General features: G+C 25.7%; 1 protein-coding gene across 4 annotated transcripts in view; it reads left to right on the top strand.

Moving 5' to 3' along the window:
• Window positions 1–22,183, top strand: part of Gprk2 (G protein-coupled receptor kinase 2) — a 647,504-nt gene that overhangs the window by 232,248 nt on the left and 393,073 nt on the right. The gene's annotated exons all lie outside the window — the stretch shown is intronic.

The raw sequence follows: 22,183 nt of genomic DNA, 5'->3' as shown, positions 1-22,183 counted from the left end.
CTTGATGGGTACTTAATTTGATGGAAATGTGTGTGAAACTAAAAATGTTTGGATGAAGAGCTCCGTGAAGATCATGTCAAATGAAATGGGATTTTTACAGAGATTCTTTTTTTTTGCTATTGTGATGGTACCCATATTGATTATATCATAACTAAAGCACGCCATGGCTGTTTGTAATATCCCCACACAATTGGGTTGAAAACTGTATTTATTTATTAAATTAAGTAAACTGAAGTCAATTTAAATTAAATTAAATTAAATTAAATTAAATTAAATTAAATTAAATTAAATTAAATTAAATTAAATTAAATTAAATTAAATTAAATTAAATTAAATTAAATTAAATTAAATTAAATTAAATTAAATTAAATTAAATTAAATTAAATTAAATTAAATTAAATTAAATTAAATTAAATTAAATTAAATTAAATTAAATTAAATTAAATTAAATTAAATTAAATTAAATTAAATTAAATTAAATTAAATTAAATTAAATTAAATTAAATTAAATTAAATTAAATTAAATTAAATTAAATTAAATTAAATTAAATTAAATTAAATTAAATTAAATTAAATTAAATTAAATTAAATTAAATTAAATTAAATTAAATTAAATTAAATTAAATTAAATTAAATTAAATTAAATTAAATTAAATTAAATTAAATTAAATTAAATTAAATTAAATTAAATTAAATTAAATTAAATTAAATTAAATTAAATTAAATTAAATTAAATTAAATTAAATTAAATTAAATTAAATTAAATTAAATTAAATTAAATTAAATTAAATTAAATTAAATTAAATTAAATTAAATTAAATTAAATTAAATTAAATTAAATTAAATTAAATTAAATTAAATTAAATTAAATTAAATTAAATTAAATTAAATTAAATTAAATTAAATTAAATTAAATTAAATTAAATTAAATTAAATTAAATTAAATTAAATTAAATTAAATTAAATTAAATTAAATTAAATTAAATTAAATTAAATTAAATTAAATTAAATTAAATTAAATTAAATTAAATTAAATTAAATTAAATTAAATTAAATTAAATTAAATTAAATTAAATTAAATTAAATTAAATTAAATTAAATTAAATTAAATTAAATTAAATTAAATTAAATTAAATTAAATTAAATTAAATTAAATTAAATTAAATTAAATTAAATTAAATTAAATTAAATTAAATTAAATTAAATTAAATTAAATTAAATTAAATTAAATTAAATTAAATTAAATTAAATTAAATTAAATTAAATTAAATTAAATTAAATTAAATTAAATTAAATTAAATTAAATTAAATTAAATTAAATTAAATTAAATTAAATTAAATTAAATTAAATTAAATTAAATTAAATTAAATTAAATTAAATTAAATTAAATTAAATTAAATTAAATTAAATTAAATTAAATTAAATTAAATTAAATTAAATTAAATTAAATTAAATTAAATTAAATTAAATTAAATTAAATTAAATTAAATTAAATTAAATTAAATTAAATTAAATTAAATTAAATTAAATTAAATTAAATTAAATTAAATTAAATTAAATTAAATTAAATTAAATTAAATTAAATTAAATTAAATTAAATTAAATTAAATTAAATTAAATTAAATTAAATTAAATTAAATTAAATTAAATTAAATTAAATTAAATTAAATTAAATTAAATTAAATTAAATTAAATTAAATTAAATTAAATTAAATTAAATTAAATTAAATTAAATTAAATTAAATTAAATTAAATTAAATTAAATTAAATTAAATTAAATTAAATTAAATTAAATTAAATTAAATTAAATTAAATTAAATTAAATTAAATTAAATTAAATTAAATTAAATTAAATTAAATTAAATTAAATTAAATTAAATTAAATTAAATTAAATTAAATTAAATTAAATTAAATTAAATTAAATTAAATTAAATTAAATTAAATTAAATTAAATTAAATTAAATTAAATTAAATTAAATTAAATTAAATTAAATTAAATTAAATTAAATTAAATTAAATTACATTAAATTAAATTAAATTAAATTAAATTACATTAAATTAAATTAAATTAAATTAAATTAAATTAAATTAAATTAAATTAAATTAAATTAAATTAAATTAAATTAAATTAAATTAAATTAAATTAAATTAAATTAAATTAAATTAAATTAAATTAAATTAAATTAAATTAAATTAAATTAAATTAAATTAAATTAAATTAAATTAAATTAAATTAAATTAAATTAAATTAAATTAAATTAAATTAAATTAAATTAAATTAAATTAAATTAAATTAAATTAAATTAAATTAAATTAAATTAAATTAAATTAAATTAAATTAAATTAAATTAAATTAAATTAAATTAAATTAAATTAAATTAAATTAAATTAAATTAAATTAAATTAAATTAAATTAAATTAAATTAAATTAAATTAAATTAAATTAAATTAAATTAAATTAAATTAAATTAAATTAAATTAAATTAAATTAAATTAAATTAAATTAAATTAAATTAAATTAAATTAAATTAAATTAAATTAAATTAAATTAAATTAAATTAAATTAAATTAAATTAAATTAAATTAAATTAAATTAAATTAAATTAAATTAAATTAAATTAAATTAAATTAAATTAAATTAAATTAAATTAAATTAAATTAAATTAAATTAAATTAAATTAAATTAAATTAAATTAAATTAAATTAAATTAAATTAAATTAAATTAAATTAAATTAAATTAAATTAAATTAAATTAAATTAAATTAAATTAAATTAAATTAAATTAAATTAAATTAAATTAAATTAAATTAAATTAAATTAAATTAAATTAAATTAAATTAAATTAAATTAAATTAAATTAAATTAAATTAAATTAAATTAAATTAAATTAAATTAAATTAAATTAAATTAAATTAAATTAAATTAAATTAAATTAAATTAAATTAAATTAAATTAAATTAAATTAAATTAAATTAAATTAAATTAAATTAAATTAAATTAAATTAAATTAAATTAAATTAAATTAAATTAAATTAAATTAAATTAAATTAAATTAAATTAAATTAAATTAAATTAAATTAAATTAAATTAAATTAAATTAAATTAAATTAAATTAAATTAAATTAAATTAAATTAAATTAAATTAAATTAAATTAAATTAAATTAAATTAAATTAAATTAAATTAAATTAAATTAAATTAAATTAAATTAAATTAAATTAAATTAAATTAAATTAAATTAAATTAAATTAAATTAAATTAAATTAAATTAAATTAAATTAAATTAAATTAAATTAAATTAAATTAAATTAAATTAAATTAAATTAAATTAAATTAAATTAAATTAAATTAAATTAAATTAAATTAAATTAAATTAAATTAAATTAAATTAAATTAAATTAAATTAAATTAAATTAAATTAAATTAAATTAAATTAAATTAAATTAAATTAAATTAAATTAAATTAAATTAAATTAAATTAAATTAAATTAAATTAAATTAAATTAAATTAAATTAAATTAAATTAAATTAAATTAAATTAAATTAAATTAAATTAAATTAAATTAAATTAAATTAAATTAAATTAAATTAAATTAAATTAAATTAAATTAAATTAAATTAAATTAAATTAAATTAAATTAAATTAAATTAAATTAAATTAAATTAAATTAAATTAAATTAAATTAAATTAAATTAAATTAAATTAAATTAAATTAAATTAAATTAAATTAAATTAAATTAAATTAAATTAAATTAAATTAAATTAAATTAAATTAAATTAAATTAAATTAAATTAAATTAAATTAAATTAAATTAAATTAAATTAAATTAAATTAAATTAAATTAAATTAAATTAAATTAAATTAAATTAAATTAAATTAAATTAAATTAAATTAAATTAAATTAAATTAAATTAAATTAAATTAAATTAAATTAAATTAAATTAAATTAAATTAAATTAAATTAAATTAAATTAAATTAAATTAAATTAAATTAAATTAAATTAAATTAAATTAAATTAAATTAAATTAAATTAAATTAAATTAAATTAAATTAAATTAAATTAAATTAAATTAAATTAAATTAAATTAAATTAAATTAAATTAAATTAAATTAAATTAAATTAAATTAAATTAAATTAAATTAAATTAAATTAAATTAAATTAAATTAAATTAAATTAAATTAAATTAAATTAAATTAAATTAAATTAAATTAAATTAAATTAAATTAAATTAAATTAAATTAAATTAAATTAAATTAAATTAAATTAAATTAAATTAAATTAAATTAAATTAAATTAAATTAAATTAAATTAAATTAAATTAAATTAAATTAAATTAAATTAAATTAAATTAAATTAAATTAAATTAAATTAAATTAAATTAAATTAAATTAAATTAAATTAAATTAAATTAAATTAAATTAAATTAAATTAAATTAAATTAAATTAAATTAAATTAAATTAAATTAAATTAAATTAAATTAAATTAAATTAAATTAAATTAAATTAAATTAAATTAAATTAAATTAAATTAAATTAAATTAAATTAAATTAAATTAAATTAAATTAAATTAAATTAAATTAAATTAAATTAAATTAAATTAAATTAAATTAAATTAAATTAAATTAAATTAAATTAAATTAAATTAAATTAAATTAAATTAAATTAAATTAAATTAAATTAAATTAAATTAAATTAAATTAAATTAAATTAAATTAAATTAAATTAAATTAAATTAAATTAAATTAAATTAAATTAAATTAAATTAAATTAAATTAAATTAAATTAAATTAAATTAAATTAAATTAAATTAAATTAAATTAAATTAAATTAAATTAAATTAAATTAAATTAAATTAAATTAAATTAAATTAAATTAAATTAAATTAAATTAAATTAAATTAAATTAAATTAAATTAAATTAAATTAAATTAAATTAAATTAAATTAAATTAAATTAAATTAAATTAAATTAAATTAAATTAAATTAAATTAAATTAAATTAAATTAAATTAAATTAAATTAAATTAAATTAAATTAAATTAAATTAAATTAAATTAAATTAAATTAAATTAAATTAAATTAAATTAAATTAAATTAAATTAAATTAAATTAAATTAAATTAAATTAAATTAAATTAAATTAAATTAAATTAAATTAAATTAAATTAAATTAAATTAAATTAAATTAAATTAAATTAAATTAAATTAAATTAAATTAAATTAAATTAAATTAAATTAAATTAAATTAAATTAAATTAAATTAAATTAAATTAAATTAAATTAAATTAAATTAAATTAAATTAAATTAAATTAAATTAAATTAAATTAAATTAAATTAAATTAAATTAAATTAAATTAAATTAAATTAAATTAAATTAAATTAAATTAAATTAAATTAAATTAAATTAAATTAAATTAAATTAAATTAAATTAAATTAAATTAAATTAAATTAAATTAAATTAAATTAAATTAAATTAAATTAAATTAAATTAAATTAAATTAAATTAAATTAAATTAAATTAAATTAAATTAAATTAAATTAAATTAAATTAAATTAAATTAAATTAAATTAAATTAAATTAAATTAAATTAAATTAAATTAAATTAAATTAAATTAAATTAAATTAAATTAAATTAAATTAAATTAAATTAAATTAAATTAAATTAAATTAAATTAAATTAAATTAAATTAAATTAAATTAAATTAAATTAAATTAAATTAAATTAAATTAAATTAAATTAAATTAAATTAAATTAAATTAAATTAAATTAAATTAAATTAAATTGAATTAAATTAAATTAAATTAAATTAAATTAAATTAAATTAAATTAAATTAAATTATAATTTAATTTATAAATGAAATGAAATGAAATGAGAAAAATGAATAAATGAAACATTAAATGAAAAGAAATGAAAAAATTTGTTTAAAGGCGAATATATCCAAATAGGGTGATGATCATAGGCCAAATTGGATATTTTCATGAACGGAAAAATTATAGTTTTTTACGAATTAGCGATTTTGAAGCCCATTTTTATACCTATCATCTACCCCAAAAAGAAAAAACACAAACAATCAAAAAGCTTTCTTCTTCAGGGTCATTTTGATAACATTTCATTGTACTCGAAATACAATTTTAATTTTGTTTTATTATTCTATTCTGATTTGACTCTCGAATTCAGTGCCAATTCTATTGTGTTTGAAGGAAGATTTTCGCGTTTTTTTTCTAGCTCAAGTGCTGGTGTGCTTTGGTTCATTGCTCGAGCAGAGGAAGCCACTTTATTTTCCTCTTTTTCTTCTAAATTGGATGAGACGATAGCACACAGCAAAGCCTATATTGGCTGAAAAATTGGAAATCTCTCGAGTTTTAGTTTTTTTGTTATCATTGTACTTCTCCTTGGCGAAATGCTTTCAATTTGTTTAAACAAACCATGACCATGATGATGGTAAAAAGTTTGGCAAGTGTTTGACTTGGCTTTTCATTCAAGAAAATCAAACAAATATTTTCAATTTACATTTTTTTCCAATGTGTTTTGTTTTTATTCTTCAGAAATTAGGGGGTCAGGGAATACGCCACTCGAATTTGATTATATGGCTCCCCTATGGGTCAGTTTTTAGTTGTACTATTGGGTGTTGGCTCATGCCTTAACCAAATACAGGAGTTTGACTTCTGATGGTGGCATTGCCACGTTTTACACATCTGCAGATGCTGTATTGAACCATTTGGTTGGTGATTGGATTGGTTGTTCATTCATTCTGCCGCTGACAGCAATGACCCACATTCATAAATCATAACCATTGATTTTTTTTCCGTCGCCTTGGTTCACAATTTTTCATTATTATTGAATAAAAATGTTTTGGATTTTTTTTGTTGCCCATACTTGAAATATGCAAAACTCTTGTTAATAACAAAAATATGGTAAAAAATTATAATTGGATAAACCGAAAGTTTTATGTCCTTAGATAAGATAGAGCTGCTGGATATATGCAGGCTTTAGATATGTTTTCCCATAGAGGTACATAGAAAAAACATGACCAAAATATTTCCAATTAAAAAGTTGATTGAATCTGGAAACTCAATCAATTAAAATATTAACTCACACAATTAACAAATAAAAAATAAGGTCTGTTTATAAAGTTATTGAAATTATTATTATTTTTTTTTAATTATAAATAGAAATATGAGCTTCTCAGTTTTACATGACCAGGATCCCGCTACTAGAGCTCGACCGAAGCGTTTTTTTTTTTTTTTTGTCTAAGCCGATGTTAGCAATAATCGACCAAAGCCGATTATTTTCCTGAAATTTGTTATTACAGAAGTTTTTATATATTAATTATTAGCATATTTTATTCAACAAAGGCATAAAAAGCAACAAAACAATAATTCATTCCATGTCTTATAATATCCCAACAAAAAAAGCGTTGCCAAAAAATAGTGAAAATGTTTTTTTTGGATCCGGAAGTGGAGCAAAATTGGCGCATGAGCGATGAATTTAACATAAGCTTGTCATAGGACGGATGTCCATTATTTTAACAGCCGTTAGACTGAATTTTCATCACTTCTTAAGGTGTGTTTTGGATGTGAATTAAAACAAGTATATAAAGGGTGATAGGTCAATATTTGGTCAAGGGAAAACGCGTGTAAATCGGTGAAATCGTTTATTTAAAAAATCAAATTAAGCTTCTTTTTCAAGTTCAATTAGTATAAAATTCAGGAAAAATATTCACTTAGGCTTTCGCTTTTCCAAATCCGAATTGCCGGGACTCACGCTTGACACCTGCCATCAGATTTTGTACAGCCACCTTGTCCACCTTCATCGCCACAGAAAGCCAGTTCGCCTTGAACTGCTGCTCGTCCTTAGCAGTTTTTTTTGTCTTCTTTAGGTTCCGCTTGACAATGGCCCAGTATTTCTCAATTGGGCGGAGCTCTGAAGTGTTGGGAGGGTTCTTGTCCTTGGGAACCACCTGCACGTTGTTGGCGGCGTACCACTCCATGGCCTTTTTACCGTAATGGCAAGATGCCAAATCCGGCCAAAACAGTACGGAACAACCGTGTTTCTTCAGGAAAGGCAGCAGACGTTTATTCAAACACTCTTTCAAGTAAATTTTTTGGTTGACAGTCCCGGAAGCTATGAAAATGCTGCTTTTCAAGCCACAGGTACAGATGGCTTGCCAAACCAGATATTTCTTTGCGAACTTTGACAGTTTTATGTGCTTGAAAATATCTGCTACCTTTCCCCTTCCTTTTGCCGTATAAAACTCCTGTCACGGCTTCCGGTTTCCGATTTCCCCCCGATCCAGACTTCCTGGCTGTCGACAAACGTTCCCCAAACACTTTAATTACATTTGTAACGGTTGATTTGGCAACTTTTAGCGATTTTGCCAGCTTCGCGTGCGAGTAGCTCGGATTTTCGCGATGCGCGAGCAAAATTTTGATACGCTGCTCTTCTTGCTTGGACAGCATTTTGGAAACTGAAGAGTGAATTCCAAAATCAAAATAGGAGCAACATTCTACACACACACACCTTCAAAATGAGGGATGTTCAGGTTTTTTAAATGCAAAATTGAAAGAAATACGTCAAGTTTATATTGACCAAATTTTGACCGTATCACCCTTTACGGCCGTAAGATCGGCCAGGCCGAATCTTATGTACCCTCCACCATGGATTCCGTAGAAACTTCTACGAAAGACTGTCATCCACAAATTTCACTCTTCCAAGAGGCTCCAAAAGCAAATCTCGGGATCGGTTTATATGGGGGCTATAAATGATTATGGACTGATATGGACCACTTTTGGCATGGTTATTAAATATCATATACTAGCACCACGTACCAAATTTCAACCAGATCGGATGAATTTTGCTTCTCCAAAAGGCACCGGAGGTCAAATCTGGCGATCGGTTTATATGGGGGCTATATATAATTATGGACTGATAGGAACCAATTCCTGCATGGATACCATTTACTAACATCACGTACCAAATTTCAACCGAATGGGAAGAATTTTGCTCTTCCAAGATGCTCCGGAGGTCAAATCTGGGGATCGGTTTATATGGGACCTATGTATAATTATGGACCGATATCGACCAATTTTTGCATGGGTGTTTGAGGCCATATATTAACATCACGTATCAAATTTCAACTGAATCAGATGAATTTTGGTCTTCCAAGAGGCTCCGGAGGTCAAATCTGGTGATCGGTTTAATGGGGGCTATATATAATTATGGACCGATATGGACCAATTTTAGAGACTATATACTAACATCATGTACCAAATTTCAGCCGGATCGGATGAAATTTGTTTCTCTTAGAGGCTCTGCAAGCCAAATCGGGGGATCGGTTTATATGGGGGCTATATATAATTATGGACCGATGTGGACCAATTTTTGCATGGTTGTTAGAGACCATATACTAACACCATGTACCAAATGTCAGCCGGATCGGATGAAATTTGCTTCTCTTAGAGGCTCCGCAAGCCAAATCGTCGGGGGATCGGTTTGTATGGGGGCTATATATAATTATGAACCGATGTGGACCAATTTTCGCATGGTTGTTAGAGACCATATACTAACACCATGTACCAGATTTCAGCCGGATCGGATGAAATTTGCTTCTCTCTAGAGGTCTCGCAAGCCAAATTTGGGGGTCCGTTTATATGGGGGCTATACGTAAAAGTGGACCGAGATGGCCCATTTGCAATATGGTCCGACCTACATCAATAACAACTACTTGTGCCAAGTTTCAAGTTGACAGCTTGTTTCGTTCGGAAGTTAGCGTGATTTCAACAGACGGACGGACGGACATGCTCAGATCGACTCAGAATTTCACCACGACCCAGAATATATATACTTTATGGGGTCTTATATCAATATTTCGATGTGTTACAAACGGAATGATGGAGGGTATAAAAATTTTGTGATATTTTGCCAAATAAATATTTTTTATAATTTTTAATGCTGAAATTCGTACTTCTCACAAAATAGTTCATTATTTCTTTAGATTTGTAAATTTAACTACAAATGAGCCCATCTTGAACTTCGTATGGCAATAAAGATATTCTTGGTTTTTTATTTTGAAGTTTTTCCTGCAAACAGCAAGAATTTCTTTAACAATTGAAAACAAAAACTAATTATGTCTAATAAATTTTCTGGAATTTGTTGAAAAATATTTACTTATTTCTGTGATCTTGGCGTGATGTCAGCGTTTGTAATACTGGTTAGGTAAAATTTTCTAAAATTAATCAAAATTTTTCTTCGTTGTGGGTTCACTGTTTTTTCAGTGCAAGTACATCATTTCAATGTATGGCAATCGGCAATTTGGTTTACTAGAGATTGAAAGCCAAATTTGAAATTTAAAATTTCTTGGTTTGTTGCTCTCAGTAATAGGTAATGCTCCAACGTTTCCATATCCCGGACAAAACGTCCTAAATAAATCATAAATCCGATGCTTCTATTCTAAACAGATGGTCCCCAACTTTATGCCCCCGGTTATAATATCTACAACCCTGGCGTTTTTCGTACTTCTATTTTTCTGGGTGGAGATATCTCATATTGATTTCGTCACTTTTTCGACCATTGCACTAAGCATCAATCTCGGTTATGTGACGATCCTTCTTACGATCTGCTCCCCATTTGTTCTAGGGTATCTTCTAAATCGGAGAATGTTCACAATCGCCTTGGTCGTCCGTCACAGTTCCCCAGGAATCTATAAACCTTCACCATTTTCATTTGGTGCATGTTTCCCTTTATTAGGGCATATCAACGTACCTATATGATACGAATCCTGCCGGTGAACGAAGAGGCCCCCACGAGAACTATGGGTGACTGCAGCAGTTCGCTAGATTTATCTTTAGCGTCGCCTGGTCTGATAAATGACGTTTCCTGGCAACCCGTCATTTCATTGGGATCGGACCACCTCACCATAATTCTCACCATTAACCGACCCTCCAATTTCATAACCTCTGAACGCCGGACGTATATCAATTAAAACAAAGCCAACTGGGAAGGCTTCAGAGAATATATCGATCGCCGCTTCAGTGAGCTCCCGTCCTCCTCTCATGTTCATGTTGTCCAGAGGGCGTTCCGGGACATCATCAACGCAGCACCCGCACGCTTCATACCCGCTGGTCGAATTGTCCAAGTGAGGCCCAACTTCCCAGCCGAAGCGGCGGAACTCGCAGATGAGCGTGATGAACGCCATCGTGCTAACCCTGCTGATCCTAGAATCAGAGAACTAAATCTAGAGATTAGTGCACCTGAAGCAATGTAACTTAGGCACAGGAACTGGTAAATTGTGGTTATGAGTGAGATCCCTCTCGATCCCCGCTACAAGGGATGATGGGATTTCAGTCACCTTTGCCGACGTGACTGTGACTGATCCGAAGAGATGCGCCAAATACTTCAAGCGACAGTTTGTCGAGCATCTCGAGAGTTATAGAGCGTCGCATAAGTGGTCTCCGAGCCGACGACACACCACAATTTACCGCAGCCGAAGTTACCAATGTCATCAACAGCGCGAAACCATCCAAGGCGCTGGGCCCCGACGGAATTTCAATGCTAATGCTGAAGCATCTGGGAATACTGGGAGTTGAGTGCCTGACCAGACTCCTCAATTTGTCCTTGGAATCACTCATTATACCCGATGTCTGGAAGATGGGAAGAGTGATTCCACTACTGAAGCCAGGCAAAGATTCGAGTAAAGGTGAATCGTACAGACGGATATCCCTTCTTTCGCCAGTAGCCAAGACACTTGAGGCACTCCTCCCCAGCCTTGTGGAGAATTTTCCAGCTGCCCGCCATCAACATGGATTCTGGAAGGTACACAGTACGACGACAGCCTTACATGCCATTTCGACACATATCAATAGGGGACTTAATCAGCCCAAGCCATGTCATAGGACGGTCCTCGTGGCGTTTGACCTATCGAAAACGTTCGATACGGTCAACCATGCCACATTATTCGAGGACATCGAGAATACGTCCCTACCGGCAGAAACGAAGCGTTGGGTTCTGAATTATCTTTGCGGACGCCAGCCGTACGTGGAATTCAGGGACAAGAAGTCAAAACCCCGAAGAGTTAAACAGTTTGTGTTCCTTACGGATATGGTCACACTGGGCAAATATTTGACAGAAACCAAAAATGATTTCGCCGCCACAGTCAAACCAGCAAACATTATTACATTACAATATTCGAGGACATCGAGAATACGTCCCTACCGACAGGCACCAAGCGTTGGGTTCTGAATTATCTGTGCAGACGCCAGCCGTACGTGGAATTCAGGGACAAGAAGTCAAAACCCCGAAGAGTTAAACAGGGAGTTCCCCAGGGCGGGCTGATATCTCCGGCACTGTTTAACCACTACCTGTCCTCGATTCCACCCCCTCCTGACGGCGTCGAGATTGTGTCTTATGCGGACGATTGCACAATAATGGCATCCGGGCCCATTGTTGATGGCATTTGCGATCGATTGAATGTCTACCTCGCTGATCTTACCAGTTATTTCACTGCAAGAAATTTGAGGATATCTCCCACCAAATCCTCAGCCACACTATTCATTACATGGACGGCGGAAGTACGCAGGCAGTTGAATGTCGGAGTCGATGGCGAAATAATTCCGACCACAAATTATCCCAAGATTCTTGGGGTCACATTCGACAGCCTTTTCAGTTCGTCTGCCCATGCCACTGCAATTTGTAATAAGCTCCGCGGTAGAAACAAGGTCCTCAAGTCACTTGCCGGCAGTACTTGGGGTGCGGACAATGAAACCTTGTTAACTACCTATAAGGCAATTGGCCGGTCAGTGGTATACTATGCAGCGCCAGTGTGGACACCTCAAACGAGCGATACGCAGTGGAATAACATACGGAGCCGTCAGAACGCTGCCCTTAGAACCGCAATAGGATGTCTCCGCAGTACACCCCTGGATCACCTTTATGCGGAGACCAAGATCATCCCAGTGCGTCGACACAACTACATGTTGTCAAAGCAGTACCGCTTGGGTTGCCATCGAAGTTGTCATCCGAATCACCATCTTGTGGATAGACAACCTCCACCCAGGAATGTAAGGGTTGATCTTCACTTTCTAGAGCCCGAGATCCAGCGTTACGAAAGAGAGCCTCTAGATCAGGCAGCATACCAGACAGGTCTGAACAGGATTCATGAGGATTCTGTAGCTGAAGCGGTGAGAAGCTACAAGGTTAATACTGTTCTCGGAGTCCGACCGCCGCCCATAGCACCGGAGGAGAGAGACCTCCCATGGCAGACAAGGGTAGTTTTGGCCCAACTAAGATCAGGCAAGTGCAGCCGCCTCAATTCATACTTATCAGTGATTGATAGCAACATAGCTGACGTGTGTCCCATCTATAATCAAGGGCCACATGACACTCGTCACCTTTTTGCTTGCCCAGCTATGCCTACCCGTCTCACTACCAGATCACTCTGGACACACCCCATCCTTGTCACAGAGTTCCTTGATCTGGCTACCAGCTGAACTACACAAGCATAGAACAAAATGGATGAAACTACATTAAAAACTGTTACAACAACAACAACGAATCCTGCCATATTCTAAATGGTCATGGATTATACGGTTCCCCGGCTATGCGGTGACCTTGTGTTATATGCCATCACACACTTCGGCTGTAGGATTTTGCTGTTGATCCACAATTTGAACAAGATTTCTTATGCACTTAGGGCGTCATCCCCTTTCCTTTCAATTGTAAAATTTATTGCCCACTATAAACACAGAAAAAAAAATATATTTTTTTTTTCAATCACGAAACTAATTGATAAAATTAATTTTTAATTGAAATTTCTTCAATCACAGAAATGATAGTACCAATCACCCACATCAATTAAAAATTAATTGATCCAATTAAAAATTTTATTGGTAGTATTAATTTCTGTGTGTTGATTTTTGTTACAATTAAAAAATTCGGCGAACCAATTAAATTCTTAATTAATTTTTTTTTTAGAATTTAATTAAAGTTTTAATTGGAAAAATTTTTGTGTTAGTTTTTTGTGTGTAGAAAATATCCATTGAAATAATTGTATACTTTCAGGCGGTGCATGTAAAGTACTATCCGCAATAAAGTGATATGATATGAGAATACGAAAGTCTTCACAAAAATACCTTTTTAGGTTAAAATTTGCGAATGCAGGTATCAAATCGTTACGAGTTTTACTTCGAATCTGGACGAAGTGGGACACCTAATTTGGTTTTAAATCAGCATAGTTCAATTTTCTAACATGGAAAAAAGCGCAACTTTCTGTTTCGAAAACAAAGTTTTTGAACGCACCTTTCCTAGTCCTTCCCAACAATTGCGAGATATAACAAATTGGAAAAAGTCTATGCATATCTTTTTCCAATTTGTGTTATCTCTTATAGCTTCGATAACTACAACTACGTTGTATGTAGCGTATTTAAATATTTGTAATTATATGCGAGACTCCGTTTGAAATTTTTAGGTTGGAAAAACCACACATATTTTTAATTGATTAAATTTTTATTGTGTTTTTCTGCTAGACATAAATGTCCAGTAGCCATGCAAATGAATTCATTATAAATTTATTAGTGTTGCATATTTGTTTGCTTTCTCATTTTTATAATTAATACAAATGTTTTGGTTTTATTTGTTAAAGAAAAATATAAATCGTAATGTGAAGCGTTATAACATACTGTACATGAGACTTTTGATTTTGTAATTTTAATTTTTTTTCTTGTCCAAACCAATATCTATTATTGGCATTTTGTCTGGTCAATTCACCAAGAATGGTTTCCCAGATATGAGCAATCCAATACCAAGGATATATTTAGCCGATATCTAGTGTGTGATGTGTGACAAAATTTCACGTATAAATGAAATTTTCACAAAATCTCTTATAGAAATTAACTTTTGACAAAATTTCCTATAGAAATGATATTTTGACAAAATTTCCTATAGGCATGAATTTTTGACAAAAGTCTCTATAGGAATGACATTTTGACAAAATTTCCTATAAAAATGAGATTGTGACCATTGTTTTGATTGTGAAATTTTGTCGAAATTTCATTTCTATAGGAAATTTTGTCGAAATTTCATTTCTATAGGAAATTTTGTCGAAATTTCATATCCATAAGAAATGTTGTCGAAATTTCATTTCTATAGGAAATTTTGTCAAAATTTCATTTCTACAAGAAATTTTGTAAAAATTTCATTTCTATCGGAAATTTTGTAAAAATTTCATTTCTAAAGGAAATTATGTAAAAATTTTTACAAAATTTCCTATAGAAATGAAATTTCGACAAAATTTCCTATAGAAATGAAATTTCGACAAAATTTCCTATAGGAATGAAATTTTGTGAAAATTTGTAGAAATGAAATTTTGACAAAATTTCCTATAGAAATGAAATTTCGACAACATTTCTTATAGAAATGAAATTTCGACAAAATTTCCTATAGAAATGAAATTTCGACAAAATTTCCTATAGAAATGAAATTTCGACAAAATTTCCTATAGGAATGAAATTTTGTGAAAATTTCCTAAAGAATTGAAATTTTGACAAAATTTCCTTTAGAAATGAAATTTTGATAAAATTTCCTATAGAAAAGAAGTTTTGACAAAATTTCCTATAGAAATGAAGTTTTTACAAAATTTCCTATAGAAATTAACTTTTGACAAAATTTCCTATAGAAATGAAATTTTTACAAAATTTCCTATTAAAATGAAATTTTAACAAAATTTCCTATAGAAATGAAATTTTGACAAAATTTTCTATAGCAATACAATTTTGGACATATGGACATTGTGATATGACTGTAGAGTTATTATCGTTTATCACTCATGACTCAATTTTTCGACGATATAAAACCGCGATGGGTGGTGCGTGACAAAATTTCTTATAGAAATGAAATTTTGACAAAATTTCCTAAAAAATTAAAGTTTGACAAAATTTCCTATAGAAATGAAGTTTTGACAAAATTTCCTATAGAAATGAAATTTTGACAAAATTGCCTATAGAAATGAAATTTTGACAAAATTTCCTATAGAAATGAAATTTTGACAACATTTCTTATAGAAATGAAATTTTGACAAAATTTCCTATAGAAATGAAATTTTGACAAAATTTTCTATAGAAATGAAATTTTGACAAAATTTTCGTATAGAAATGAAATTTTGACAAATACATGAAATTTTGACAAAATTTGCTATAGAAATGAAGTTTTGACAAAATTTCCTATAGAAATGAAGTTTTGACAAAATTTCCTATAGAAATGAAATTTTGACAAAATTTCCTATAGAAATGAAATTTTGACAAAATTTCCTATAGAAATTAAATTTTGACAAAATTTTCTATATAAATGAAATTTTGGCAAAATTTCCTGTCGAAATTAAATTTTGACAAAATTTCCTATAGAAATGAAATTTTGATAAAATTTCCTATAGAAATGAAGTTTTGACAAAATTTCCTATAGAAATAAAATTTTGACAAAATTTCTTATAGAAATGAAATTTTGACAAAATTTCCTATAAAAATGAAATTTTGACAAAATTTCCTATAGAAATGAAATTTTGACAAAATTTTCTATAGAAATGAAATCATGAAAAAATTTTCCATAACAATAAAATTTTGGACATATGGACATTGTGATATGACTATAGAGTTATTATCGTTTATAACTCATGGCTAAATTTTTCGACGACATAAAACCGCGAGGGTGGTGTGTGACAAAATTTGCTATAGAAATGAAATTTTGACAAAATTTCCTATAGAAATGAAATTTTGACAAAATTTCCTATAGAAATGAAATTTTAACAAAATTTCCTATAGAAATGCAATTTTGACAAAATTTCCTAAAAAGTGAAAGTTTGACAAAATTTCCTATAGAAATGAAATTTTGACAAAATTTCCTATAGAAATGAAATTTTGACAAAATTTCTTATAGAAATGAAATGTTGACAAAATTTTCTATGGAAATAAAATTTTGACAAAATTTCTTATAGAAATGAAATTTTGACAAAATTTCCTATAGAAATTAAATTTTGACAAAATTTCCTTAGAAATTAAATTTTGACAAAATTTCCTATAGAAATACAATTTTGACAAAATTTCCTATAGAAATGAAATTTTTACAAAGTTTCCTATAGAAATGAAATTTCGACAAAATTTCCTATAGGAATGAAATTTTGTGAAAATTTGTTGAAATGAAATTTTGACAAAATTTCTTGTAGAAATGAAATTTTGACAAAATTTCCTATAGAAATTAAATTTCGACAACATTTCTTATAGAAATGAAATTTCGACAAAATTTCCTTTAGAAATGAAATTTTGATAAAATTTCCTATAGAAATGAGGTTTTGACAAAATTTCCAATAGAAATGAAATTTTGACAAAATTTCCTATGGAAATTAAATTTTGACAAAATTTCCTATAGAAATGAAATTTTGACAAAATTTCCTATAGAAATGAAATTTTGACAAAATTTCTTATAGAAATGAAATTTTGACAAAATTTCCTACAGAAATGAAATTTTGACAAAATTTCCTATAGAAATGAAATTTTGACAAAATTTCCTATAGAAATGAAATGTTGACAAAATTTTCTATGGAAATAAAATTTTGACAAAATTTCTTATAGAAATGAAATTTTGACAAACTTTCTTATAGAAATGAAATTTTGACAAAATTTCCTATAGAAATTAAATTTTGACAAAATTTTCTATAGAAATGAAATTTTGACAAAATTTTCTATAGCAGTAAAATTTTTAATATATGGGCAGTAAAATTTTTTACATATGGACATTGTGATATGACTAGAGTTATTATCGTTTATCACTCATGGCTCAATTTTTCGACGATATAAACCCGCGGTGGGTGGTGTGTGACAAAATTTCCTATAGAAATGAAATTTTGACAAAATTTCCTAAAAAAATGAAAGTTTGACAAAATTTCCTTTAGAAATGAAATTTTGATAAAATTCCCTTTAGAAATGAAATTTTGACTAAATTTCCTATGGAAATGAAATTTTGACTAAAATTTCCTATGGAAATAAAATTTTGACAAAATTTCCTATAAAAATGAAATTTTCACAAAATTTCCTATAGAAATGAAATTTTGAAAAAATTTCCTATAGAAATGAAATTTTGACAAAATTTCCTATAGAAATGAAATTTTGACAAAATTTCCTATAGAAATGAAATTTTGACAAAATTTCCTATATATATGAAATTTTGGCAAAATTTCCTACATAAATGAAATTTTTACAAAATTTCCTAGAGAAATGAAATTTTGACAAAATTTCCTATAGAAATGAAATTTTGACAAAATTTCCTATAGAAATGAAATTTTGACGAAATTTCCTATAGAAATGAAATTTTGAAAAAAATTCCTATAGAAATGAAATTTCGACCAAAATTTTCGTATAGAAATGAATTTTTGCAATTTTTGTTAAAATTTTCCCCAAAGATTATTTTTGGCTCGAGTTGCTAAAATTGAATTTTGTCGACACTTAAGCCACGAACTCGTGAGTTTATCTTCACACCCTTCAAAAATTAATTTTACCAATTAATTATACCCTGAACCACATAGTGGTCAGGGTATAATAAGTTTGATCGGCCAAAAAATGTGCCTACCAGAAATATTGATTTTAGACCCCATATATTCCGATCGACTCAGAATCACCTCCTGAGTCGATCTAGCGCTTGGTGTCCGTCCGTCCGTCTGTCCATGTATTTGTTGTTCACAGGATTCCGGTCGCAATTATTAACCGATTTTGATGAAATTTGGTAGAGGGAGTTTTTTGGGCAAAAGGACGAACGCTATTGAATTTGGAAGAAATCGGATCAAATTTAGATATAGCTCCCATATATATGTATCGCCCGATTTCGACAAATGGGGTCACGTTGCGCTTTTTTTCAAACGGATCGTCACCAAATTTGGCAAAAGGTAATCTTTTCCATCGCCCTTCAAGTCTGCAAAATTTCTTCTAAATCGGTTCAGATTTAGATATAGCTCACATATATATGTATCGCCCGATTTTTCTAAATTTGGCCATAAAACCCTTATTTATCAACCGATCTTACTCAAATTTGGCTAAATGCAGTCTTCTATAGCACTAACTATATGTGCAAAAAATCGTCGAAATCGGTTCAGATTTAGATATAGCTCCCATATATATGTATAGCCCGATTTTCCCAAATTTGGCCATAGAACCTTATTTATTAACCGATCTTACTAAAAGTTGGCTAGATCCAGTCCTCTATAGTACTAACTATATGTGCAAAATTTCATCGAAATCGGTTCAGATGTAGATATAGCTCCCACATATGTATCACCCGATTTTGAAAAATTCGCCCCTAATAACCTTATGATTGACCATACAGGCCTCATTTCTTAACTGATCTTACTCAAATTTTGCACAAGGTAACCTTTTGTGGTATTAATCAAACCAGCAAAATATTATGTAAATTTGATCAGATTTATATATAGCTTTCATATATATACATCACTCGATTTTCCCAAATTTGGCCATAGTACTCTTATTTATTAACCAATGTTACTCAAATTTCAAATTTTGATGTACTAGCCGATCGTACTTATACGTACTTGTAGCTCTTACATAAGAATATTGCTCGATTTTTACAAATTTGTATTTATTAATTAATTATTAATTAAATTTTAATTAATTTAACGATTTTCTCTTTTTTAATAATGGGCTCAATATTAGTGGCATACTAACTCCGTAGGTGCAATATCAACACAGCCAGTGTTGCTAGAAGTAGGGGAAATTCCCTATATGTAGTTTTTTTTTCTAATATTTAGCGTCTTGTAGGAACGTAGGCCCACAATGTAGAGACATTTTCACTCAACACAATTTGTAATAATTTTTACATTTTGGTGGCTCTAGAGGAGGAAATTAGAAGCCGGCAAGGCTTGATCTTTAAATATGTGTGGTAACAATAGTTACCACTCGTGTCAAAAAAAATCTAACAAAATTTGAAGATTACCACAAATCTACCAAGCAAATATTTCTATAGAAATTTTTGTCAAAACTTTATTCCAGTAGAAAATTTTGTCAACATTTTATTTCTATAGAAAAATTTGTCAAAATTTTATTTCTATAGAAATTTTTTTTCACAATATTATTTCTATAAAAAATTTTCTCAAAATTTTATTTCTACGGAATTTTTCTAAAAATTTTATTTCTATAGAAAAATTTCTCACAAAAATTTGTTTATAGAAACTTTTTCCAAAATTGTATTTTTATAAAGATTTAACAAAAAAATTACTAATTTGGGTAAAATTCTACCAACTGTGGCAACCGTGGTCGTAATACAAATTTATATTCTAAGTTATATACGTTGCATATTCATGTTTTAAGATAATAAAGTACTTAGAACCATTTTTGTTTTCTAAAAATTTTTAAATTTAACGAAAAATATAGTAGGGAAAATTGTTTGGGAATGTATAGGAAAGTAGGGAACTTTTTTTGTCCTTGTAGGGTAAACCGAACATTTTCCCTGGCAACACTGACTATGAGCTATAGTCAGATTGACACAAAGCACCCATAGACATGTACCCCTTAATTTTCTTAAATATGTAACTGCGGTTTATCTCTCAGACCTATATGTTACCCCACAAATGCTTATGATTACTAATTCTGTAATGGTGGTTTAGGGTATGATATAGTCGGCCCCGCCCGACTTTCTACTTTACTTACTTGTTTTTATAATGGACTCAATGTTAGTGGCATACTAACTCTTTTGATGCAAAATAAACTATAGCTCCTAATATTAAACATTTCTGGTCAGATTGTGAGAAGAAACCCATAAGCATGTAACCCCCTTTATGATCTCCAAAACCTATACCAATGATACTCCAAAACCTATACCAATGATGCCCCACAAATGCTTATGTTTACTAGAGGTGGTTTAGGGTATGATATAATCGGCCCCGCCCGACTTTCTACTTTACTCATTTGTTTTTTAATTGGATCAATTATTATTATTTTTTTTTTTTTGTTATTTACGTTGATGATAGTATAATTTCTGTGATTGAAGATATTTCAATTAAAAATTAAGTGGTTGCATTAATTGTGTGAATGAAAAAAAGTTTTCTGTGAATGAAATCCATGTCATTGACGTTCTACTCTCCATATTAACCGAAATGTATGTGAAATTGATTGTCTTGCATAAGTCATAGTGAGTGTTAGATTACGTCTATGATGGATATATTTAAGGTTAAAAAAATACATCAGAATGATGTATTATTTATAATACATCAGAATTATATTTAATTTAAAAAATAATGAATTAAAAGTCCTTTGATTCCATTTATTTTGTTTCCACTCTGGTGATTTTTTTTTTTTAATTCAGAAAACCAAATTTTCATGTTTGTGTATTGGTCGTGAATAGTATAAATGGAATTGGTGTGGATATATCACATATAATTCACGTCCACCTAGACGTATAAGTACCTACAAATATTTGTAAAGCAGTGCGTATACGTAACATACATGTATGGGGTAATTATACGCACACAAGTACTTTGACTCTTCTAACATTATAAAGGGTGATTCTTTTGAGGTTAGGATTTTCATGCATTAGTATTTGACAGATCACGTGGGATTTCAGACATGGTGTCAAAGAGAAAGATGCTCAGTATGCTTTGACATTTCATCATGAATAGACTTACTAACGAGCAACGCTTGCAAATCATTGAATTTTATTACCAAAATCAGTGGCAGAAAATCCGCTTTTTTATCGACAAATTTTGTTCAGCGATGAGGCTCATTTCTGGTTGAATGGCTACGTAAATAAGCAAAATTGCCGCATTTGGAGTGAAGAGCAACCAGAAGCCGTTCAAGAACTGCCCATGCATCCCGAAAAATGCACTGTTTGGTGTGGTTTGTACGCTGGTGGAATCATTGGACCGTATTTTTTCAAAGATGCTGTTGGACGCAACGTTACGGTGAATGGCGATCGCTATCGTTCGATGCTAACAAACTTTTTGTTGCCAAAAATGGAAGAACTGAACTTGGTTGACATGTGGTTTCAACAAGATGGCGCTACATGCCACACAGCTCGCGATTCTATGGCCATTTTGAGGGAAAACTTCGGAGAACAATTCATCTCAAGAAATGGACCGGTAAGTTGGCCACCAAGATCATGCGATTTGACACCTTTAGACTATTTTTTGTG

The sequence above is a fragment of the Haematobia irritans genome, chromosome 1 (assembly GCF_050003625.1).
Source record: "Haematobia irritans isolate KBUSLIRL chromosome 1, ASM5000362v1, whole genome shotgun sequence".
NCBI lineage: Eukaryota > Metazoa > Arthropoda > Insecta > Diptera > Muscidae > Haematobia > Haematobia irritans.
This window is presented reverse-complemented; position numbering and strand designations above follow the sequence as displayed.